Source organism: Dendrobium catenatum, unplaced genomic scaffold (genome assembly GCF_001605985.2).
Source record: "Dendrobium catenatum unplaced genomic scaffold, ASM160598v2 fragScaff_scaffold_133, whole genome shotgun sequence".
Classification (NCBI taxonomy): Eukaryota; Viridiplantae; Streptophyta; class Magnoliopsida; order Asparagales; family Orchidaceae; genus Dendrobium; species Dendrobium catenatum.
The window spans coordinates 9,570,729-9,579,088 of NW_021318595.1; positions in this window are offsets into that span (position 1 = coordinate 9,570,729).

Here is an 8,360-nt window from a genome sequence, read left to right on the forward strand (position 1 = left end):
TATAATGTGATTTGTACTATATGAAAAATTTAAATCTTACTTAAATAAACCCCTTTAATTAGTAAATAAAATTATTATTTAATTAATAATAGTAAATCATACTATATGATCTTAATCATACCATATGATTGGCGGAGATGAAATTTGGTCATCCCAAAGATTGTACAAAATAAAACTAATCATACTGTGTGATATTCATATCATACTGGATGACCAAGTTGGAATCAACTAACAGTATTATAGGAAGAGAGATGTATAGGATAATTGACATAGATAATTTCCAATCATCCCAAGAATCATCATGTACGAATAGAGAGAAAGCAAACAGATCATACTGGATGATCTTTGGATTGTACTATACGATGTGTTCACAAAGTTGAATAGTTTGTTTAATTGACTATTCACATCATACTAAATGGTCGATTTTTTGAACTAATTATACTGTACAAATTCCAATTATATTGTATGAATAGTGACAACCAACTTGAATTTTCAAGGTTTTTTTAAGCCTAATACTTAAGAAATGCTATTAACATCTCTTAAAAAAAGAGAGGATTATGTGGCTATTAATTGAACTCAGAGAAAGAAGATTTTGAGAGAGATCCAAGTTTTGTGAGGAAGGAGAAGGCGAGGTTCAACGTGAGGGAGAAGAAGTGTGACGGGATCACATGGTTGCTATGGGCTTGCTACCTCCTTTCTCCTCCTATAGCTTGGGTGAGTTCTTGAAGGCTCTCTTGGGAGAGACTCTTCTAAGTCATGTCCTCAAGGTACTCTACCTTCTCCAGGAGGATGAAAAAGATTGGAGGTACACTGCCTTCCCTAGGAGGGAGAAAATGCTTTGGGTTCTCTGCTTCATGGAGACTTTCTTCTAAATAAAACTTGAAGACTTTGTATGTGTCTGTTTGCCATTCACGAAGTTATTTATTTTGAAGAAAACATAAAGAGAGAGCCAAGAGCCTAGAAGAGAAAGGGTGGAGTTTATGGGAGAGGGAGAAGATCCTTGTGGGTTTCAAGGGAAAGCGAGAGGGCCTTTCACATAGTTGCTCCATTGAACTTGCACTTAAGATGCTCCATGCATCAAGGTTTTTCTTGAGTGAAGTTTTGGAAAGAAGATATCTTTGGTGATAAAGGACCCAACTAATCTACCATACCAGGGAAGGCGAACATGATTCTAAGGTTCTCTACCTTTATTTGGGGGTGAAAAAAGATTATAGGTTCTCTGCCTCACTAGGAGAGGAAAAAAGATTCTAGGATCTCTACCTAACCATAAGGGTTAAAAGTATTCCAAGTTTTCTACCCACTGGGAGAGTGAAAAAGATTTTGGTTATCTGCCACACCAAGTTGGTGGAAGAGATTTTGTAAGGGCTTATTTTCCTTGCTATGGCGACTAAAGGAGACACACCATAGTGATAGTGCACTACCTGAAGAGGACTTTAGGGAGTGGACGAAGATCATTATTTGATGAACCAATATAAATATCTGATGTGTTGTTCTAATTTTTTGCTTTCACATTCAACTTTTTCTTCACTTTATTTATTTAATTACTCATAGGTGAAAGTTTGTTATTAATATTTTATTGTGATGATTAGAATATAATCACCATTACTATAGATTTTTTCAAGTTAATTAACTGCTTCATCAAAGTAAAAGTTTTGCTTTCATATTAGTGTGCATAGGGACAAGTTCACTTTTGCTTAACATTCATATGAAAATTTTAATTGGTATCATAGCGGTACAAAGAATCGTGCTTTAGAAAAACAAGAGGAAAATGATCCATGGAATATTTCAAAAATAAAAACTCCATGGATGGCTATTCCATCACATGCCCACCTTTATTTTATAATATTTCATTTAAATTTTTGGAAATCTGCATATATACTTTCCTATATATAATTGATATTTGAATGTGGCATATTATTCAAACTGGTTATTCTGTACCATCATGAATTGTTAAAGGACTCAAAACTAACATTCCTTTTACTAAATACAGTAGAGAAGAACAAAATTTTGCACAACTGAATGCTAAATTCTAAAACTATTTTTTCTATGCACCTAAGTCTAAAGATTATATGAGAGTTTCTACATGTACCACTAACAAGGATATTTGGGGTAGATTATGTATTACATACAAAGGAAATAGTGAAGTCACATAATTTAGGTTAAATATTATTTTGAATGAATATAAACTTTTTCGCATGAAACATTATGAGACTATCTCATACATGTATACTCGATTTACTCAATTACTGATATCATTACATGCTTTAGGAAGAGAACTTTCAAACTAAGAGATGATCAACAAAATTATAAATTGTCTACCTAATAAGTTTGATGCTAAAGTCAATACTATATATGATAAAAAGGACTTGAATGCTTATTCTATTGTTAATCTGCTTGACTCACTCATTGCCTACAAGAAAAGTATGCGTAAAGGACTTTTGGATGCATGTGATGAGAAGTCTATAGTGCCAAAGGCAAAAGATAGATAAAAATGGCTTAATAGATGATGATAGCAAGGAGATAACATTAATAACAAGCTAATTCAAAAGTCTCTTGAAGCACAATAAAAAACATGAACAAAAGTGGAGAAAAGGTAAAAGTGGTAAATATGACAAGTTTGCTTCTAACATTATTTGTTTATGTTGCAGGAAACCTTGACATCTAAAATATGAAAACCCCAATTTGGGAAACCACCCTGTAAAGAAAAAGTGTGAAGGTAAGCCAAATGTAAAAAGGGGAAATGAAAAGAAGAAGAATTCTCCTAGGTTGACATAGCTTTGGAATCATCATAATAGGAGCAAAATGATGAGGTAACAAACTTCTGCTGAATAGTCAAGGTTTTAATTATTAATTTTTACTAGATAAAAGTTTTGGTTGTGTGTTTATTTATCTATTGTATTTCCTTATTGGTTTTTAATAATTATGCTTTATGTATGATTCCATGTGGTCATTTTCTTATGCAAATAGTTCAATTTTAGGTTTTGCATTCTCTCTCATTTTTTTGATATCAAAAAGGGGAGAAGAGATTTGTTTGCATTTATTCATTTATCATTTATTTTTAAAAAAAATTCAATTATTTGTTTGTTATATAATTTCATTTGTTAAAATAAAATAAAAAAATAATCTAAAAATTCTATGAAAAAAATATAAAGAATAAAAATAAATATTTTCCCTATTTTTAATATAATTTTCTTACTAAGGAGGAGATAAGAAGAAAATAATATTAATATATTACTTAAACCAACCTTTTTTTTTATCATCAAAAAGGGGAGATTGTTGCAACTCTAGTTTTTGAGTTTATGGTTTTTATGATAATAAATATAACTGATTAAATCTTTATGTCTCTATGCTTTTGTACTATGCATTTGCTTTGTGTGTACTAATATTTTAGGTATGTCATGCCCCATTCATTGAAGATTTAGGGCTCAAGATTGGATATAATAGGATATGCTAAAAAAGTCTCAAAAATTTATTTATGTATATTTCAATTTCTTGAGTCATGTTTTGAGGCTGTATGTTAGCCTCGTGACCGCACACACTCACACACTCATGGGATTGAGATAGAGAGAAAAATTAGAAGTATAATTTTTTAATTTAATTGTACTGTAAGATAGGTATCATATTGTACAATCAGTTACTCAAAAAATCATTAAAATGGCTAATTATGTAATTAAAGTTTCTAGAACTAATACAATCGTATTGAATAATGAATTAAAATCATGATCAATGCTACAAATCTTAATTTTGGAAATATTTTGAAATATAAATTATGTACCATTCATAATGTTTGACATGTATTGTACTGTACGACATAATCAATTCTTGCATAAATTAATCATATAAATAAAGATAAAATTTGGATTAATTGATCTAATAAGATCATACTTTATAATTGGAAAAATTACACTCTACAACTTAATCTTTACATGGTTAAAGTTCGTTAGGGATGTTAAGCCCTTAAGAACTAGATCGAGGCTAACCGGGGTGAATTTGTATTTTAAAAATTTTCTTAAGCAAAGCACAAATAATAATCAAATCAATATCACCACAAGGAAATCAACGTGCGAAAAAATAAATGCAGAAATAAAACAAAGAAAGATCACACTGGATTTATAGTGGTTCAGTCAAACCTTGACCTACGTCCACTTATCAGAGGCACCCTCCGAGTATTGCACTAACTAAGTATCTCACCTTTAGCTCCCATAGATAGGCAGAGAAGCCTTTACAACTAACTCTTTTTCACTAACCTTGGTGCGGCAGAGAACCGACTCCTTTTTCTTCCTTCTAAAACAGGCATAAAACCCAGATCATTTTCTAAAGTAGACCTCCCAAGAACCTCCCAAGGACGAAGGACAAAGAACAGAGAAGACGAATTGGAACCTTGCTTGGATCAACCTTTGTGAACCCTCTCACAAACTCCCCCTCACAAGTTCCTCTCTCTCTTTATCTCTCTCTCCTTCTCCCTAGGGTCTCTCAGGTCAAGACAGTAGCACTCAAGGTCTTAAGCATGAGAAAATTTGGGTCCTTTAAATAGAATTTCAAGAACTGACATTATCATCCAGGATGATATTTCTATCATCCTATACGATCAGTACAAATTAAGCTCAATTAACCTGGACGACATGGGACAATCTAAAGAAATTTTGTTCACATCGTCCAGGATGATAAAATATCATCCAGTATGATTAGTTTAAATCACAAATTATCAACCAGATAATCCCTCAAAAAGGGGGTCTGAATGATCCAAAATTAGCTTGATCGTCCAGGCCGATCTCATGATTATCCCAGATGACTAGTTAAAAACTGAGAAAAATCATCCAGAACATCGCTCGAAAAAGAGATGATCGATGTTCGATCGTCTAAGAGCTACCAAGGATTTTTGAACTGATCGTCCCGGACAATCCTGCGATCGTCAGGAATGATGTGATCATATCAATCATGCCTTAATTGCTTTCCTTAATTACCAAATTAATTTAGGCATAATTGTATTAAATCGTCAGGCTGATGTAATGGATCGGCCTGGCCGATGTCCGAAAATAAATCTTACCTAAATAGATTTTTCGTCTGATTCTTTCTGAATTGAGCTTATCGACCTGACCGATACAAGGATCGTTTAGGATGATGTGCTTAATGACAGCTGCCTTAACCAGGATGCCCTAATTAGGTTTTATATTTTTAGTCGGATCGTCCGGGCCAATATGAACATCATCCAGAATGATGTACTCAAAACAAAAAATAATAGAAAAATCCTCAGTGTGTGTGTGCAAGGTTACTTATCATAAAGAACCACTTTTATAATGAACTCAAGGAAGGAAAAATTACAAACTGACTCAAACTAAATCTAACCAATCTTGAGCTGGCTTGAGTTGCATTCGATCTTGTGGGCCTAAAAAGTTAGTAGGAAAAGCAGTTGCGGATAATCATGAATGTTTTCTATCATTAAAAGTCTAATCCATAAACTTAGATTTGCAATAATCTCCCCCTTTTTTATGATGGAAAACAAAATAAAAAAATTTCAAGAAGTTTCGACAGTCTAATGGAAACAGCATAACGAAAAGCAGTTTATTAAATTCCAAAATCAAAGTATAAGGCACATCAGACTACTCCCCCTTTTCAAATCACAAAAAGGATGAGGAAACTAAAAAAACAAAACAAAAACCAAAACAACCATAAGAAAAATAAACTAAAGAAAAACAACATAATAAATTAAAAACTAAAGAAACAAGGGACCCTGTTCATCAGACAGAGGAGATGGTGGTGGTGGTGAAAAGTAACTGGTCAATGTAGCAAACTGAGATCCGAACCAGGCCATGTCCTGGTCGTGCTGGTGCTACATGTGGATGATATCCTCAGTATGTTATTGCTCACGTGCAATGATGTAGGCCTCAAAGCGGGTCTCTCACTAATCAAATCTCTCCACCAACTAATCCAGTTGAGAGTGCTGGCAGAGAGGAACAAGTGCATGATGAGGAGTGGGAGCCTTCTCCTCCTCGGCCCCCTAAGCTTCCTCATCCCCTGAGTAGAAGGGTGGCTGAAGGTTGGGAGGAGCAGGATATTGAAGGTTGTATTTGGATTCTATAACATATGCAATGATGTGTCCTAAAGAAAGATTGGGCTTCCTTCTAAGTCTCTGGATCTCTAATTGTAATCAAATATTCGATGTAGTGAAAGATTAGGTCATTTGCATTGAATTCATGATTGTCTATAATGTAAAAAGTAGTGAGTGAAAGAAGGGGAGTGATATAGATTTAGTCACCAGCTTTGGGAATCACAGAGCTGCGAAGGACGTGCTAGATTGTCCTAACATCTTTAAGTAAAGAGCTAATCTCTCTAACATGAAAGGGGGCATTGGTGTGACGAAGAAATTGATTGGCTGTAGCCCAGTTAAAATCAGGATCAGAAACCAGGGTATGCAGCTTATCCCTAGTGGTGGAAAGCTGTAGTAATTCTGGACAATCCTGGTATGTGATCTCGACAGTGCGTCGATTCACATACGAGGTGAGAGAAGTGTAGGCAGAATTGAATCGGAGGTTGGCATAAAATTCAAAGAGAAGTTTTGAATTAAAAGGGATTACGAGAGTGAGAATAAAATATAAAGAAGTGAGAATGAAGAGGTCGAGTACCGGGTAGGAGAGGTGGTTTGGATTGATTGATCTAGAGAGAGTAATGCTGCAATCTTTATATCGGTGGTAGGCAGCCTGATCGTCTGCCTACCAAAATCAAGGGTCCAGAGGAGCTTCCAGATGTGTGACACAAATGCTTGCCGCTAGTCATTAGCAAAAAAAGCAAGGAACAAGAAGTAGAAAGCCAAAGACAGAGATTTGTGTGAAAATAAATGGCTGGATGGCTTAGAATTTAAAGGATCGGCCAGATCGTCAAGGCCGATCGCAGGATCATCCAGGATGATCTGGTGTAATTGTTACGGCTGGCTGATTGGTCAAAAAGGCTGTCAAATCGTCTGGGACGATCAAATATTGTCCGAGATGATTAGACACAGGCGATCATTCCGAGGAGTCAGACCGGACGACTGTTGAAAAAGCAGATTATTCAGGCTGATTATATGGATCATCTAGGATGATGCTCAATAATGGATTGTACCGGCCAAATTTAAAATGTTTTAAATCATACGCCACATATATCATCCATGACAAATAGTTTATCGTCCAGGACGATTGTCCAAAAATGGATCATCCCGGGCGAATTTACAGAGTTTAAACGTGTTGACACGTGTATCATTTAGGAATAACAGATGCATCGGAAGGGATGATTACCATTAAATGCATCGGCCAGGAAAAAAGGTATCGACCAGGACGATCAAAATGATTGGAAAAAAGGACAATCATATCATCAAGGACAATAATGGATCATCCAGGACGATGAAGAGCAGAAAAAGTTAAAATATTCAACAGATGGAGTTTTTGAAGAAAGATGACCAGATCAACCAGGACGATGTTAAAAAAATTGAAATCAGAGGAAGAATGAAGATGATCAGAGAAGGCCCAAAAATAATAAAATTAACTAAAAATAACAACAATAAAACACGAAAAAGGCATAAAAACTAGCAAAGAAACAAAGTTTTTTTTTTAAATCAAGGAATAAACATGATTTAGTCTCTATGTGATTAATTTTAAAAATTTGTAAGTTAATGAGTTAACGACATCAAAAATAAAAAAAACGATAAAATATCTGATCATGTTAGCCCTAAGCTCGGACTTCTTTTAGGGTAAAATATTTTTTCGAAATCAAAAGGCCTAACTCAGAAAAATCAATTTGAGAAGAAAAAGAGACCCGATCAAGACTTGGTTTCAAAAAAATATCTTATAAAATAATGTATCAAAATAGTTTGTTACAATTGCAAAATTCAAAATCAAGCCCTTGAAAATCTGAAGTGATACATGAAATCTTCTAAGTTTTAAGAGTTAGAAGAAAGGAAGATAGCTTACTTTTAGATGCACTCATTTTATGTCTCTTGTCCATTGAAAGGAGCACTTTGCGCATCTTTTTATTTTTGATACATTTGGTATATATATATATATTCAATTTGGCTTCATTGCGCATCTTTTTCTTTTGGCATCATTGGCCCCTTTTTTTTACAAGCTAAATTCTTTTCTGAAAACTCTTAAATATTCTTAGTTATGAGTATATCTTCTAGATATTAGAGAAGAAAAACTCACTCTCTAATATAGGGAAGAACAAACCATAAAATAGAATAAAAAATCATATGAGAGATGCATTGACAGGATAACGAGAAATCTTGAAGAAAAAAAACTTTAATTATTATAAATATAAGCTAGATTACTGTAGCAAGGTAGAAAAGATCTCAATTGCAAAATCCAGTTGTTAATTTGAGATAGGATCTT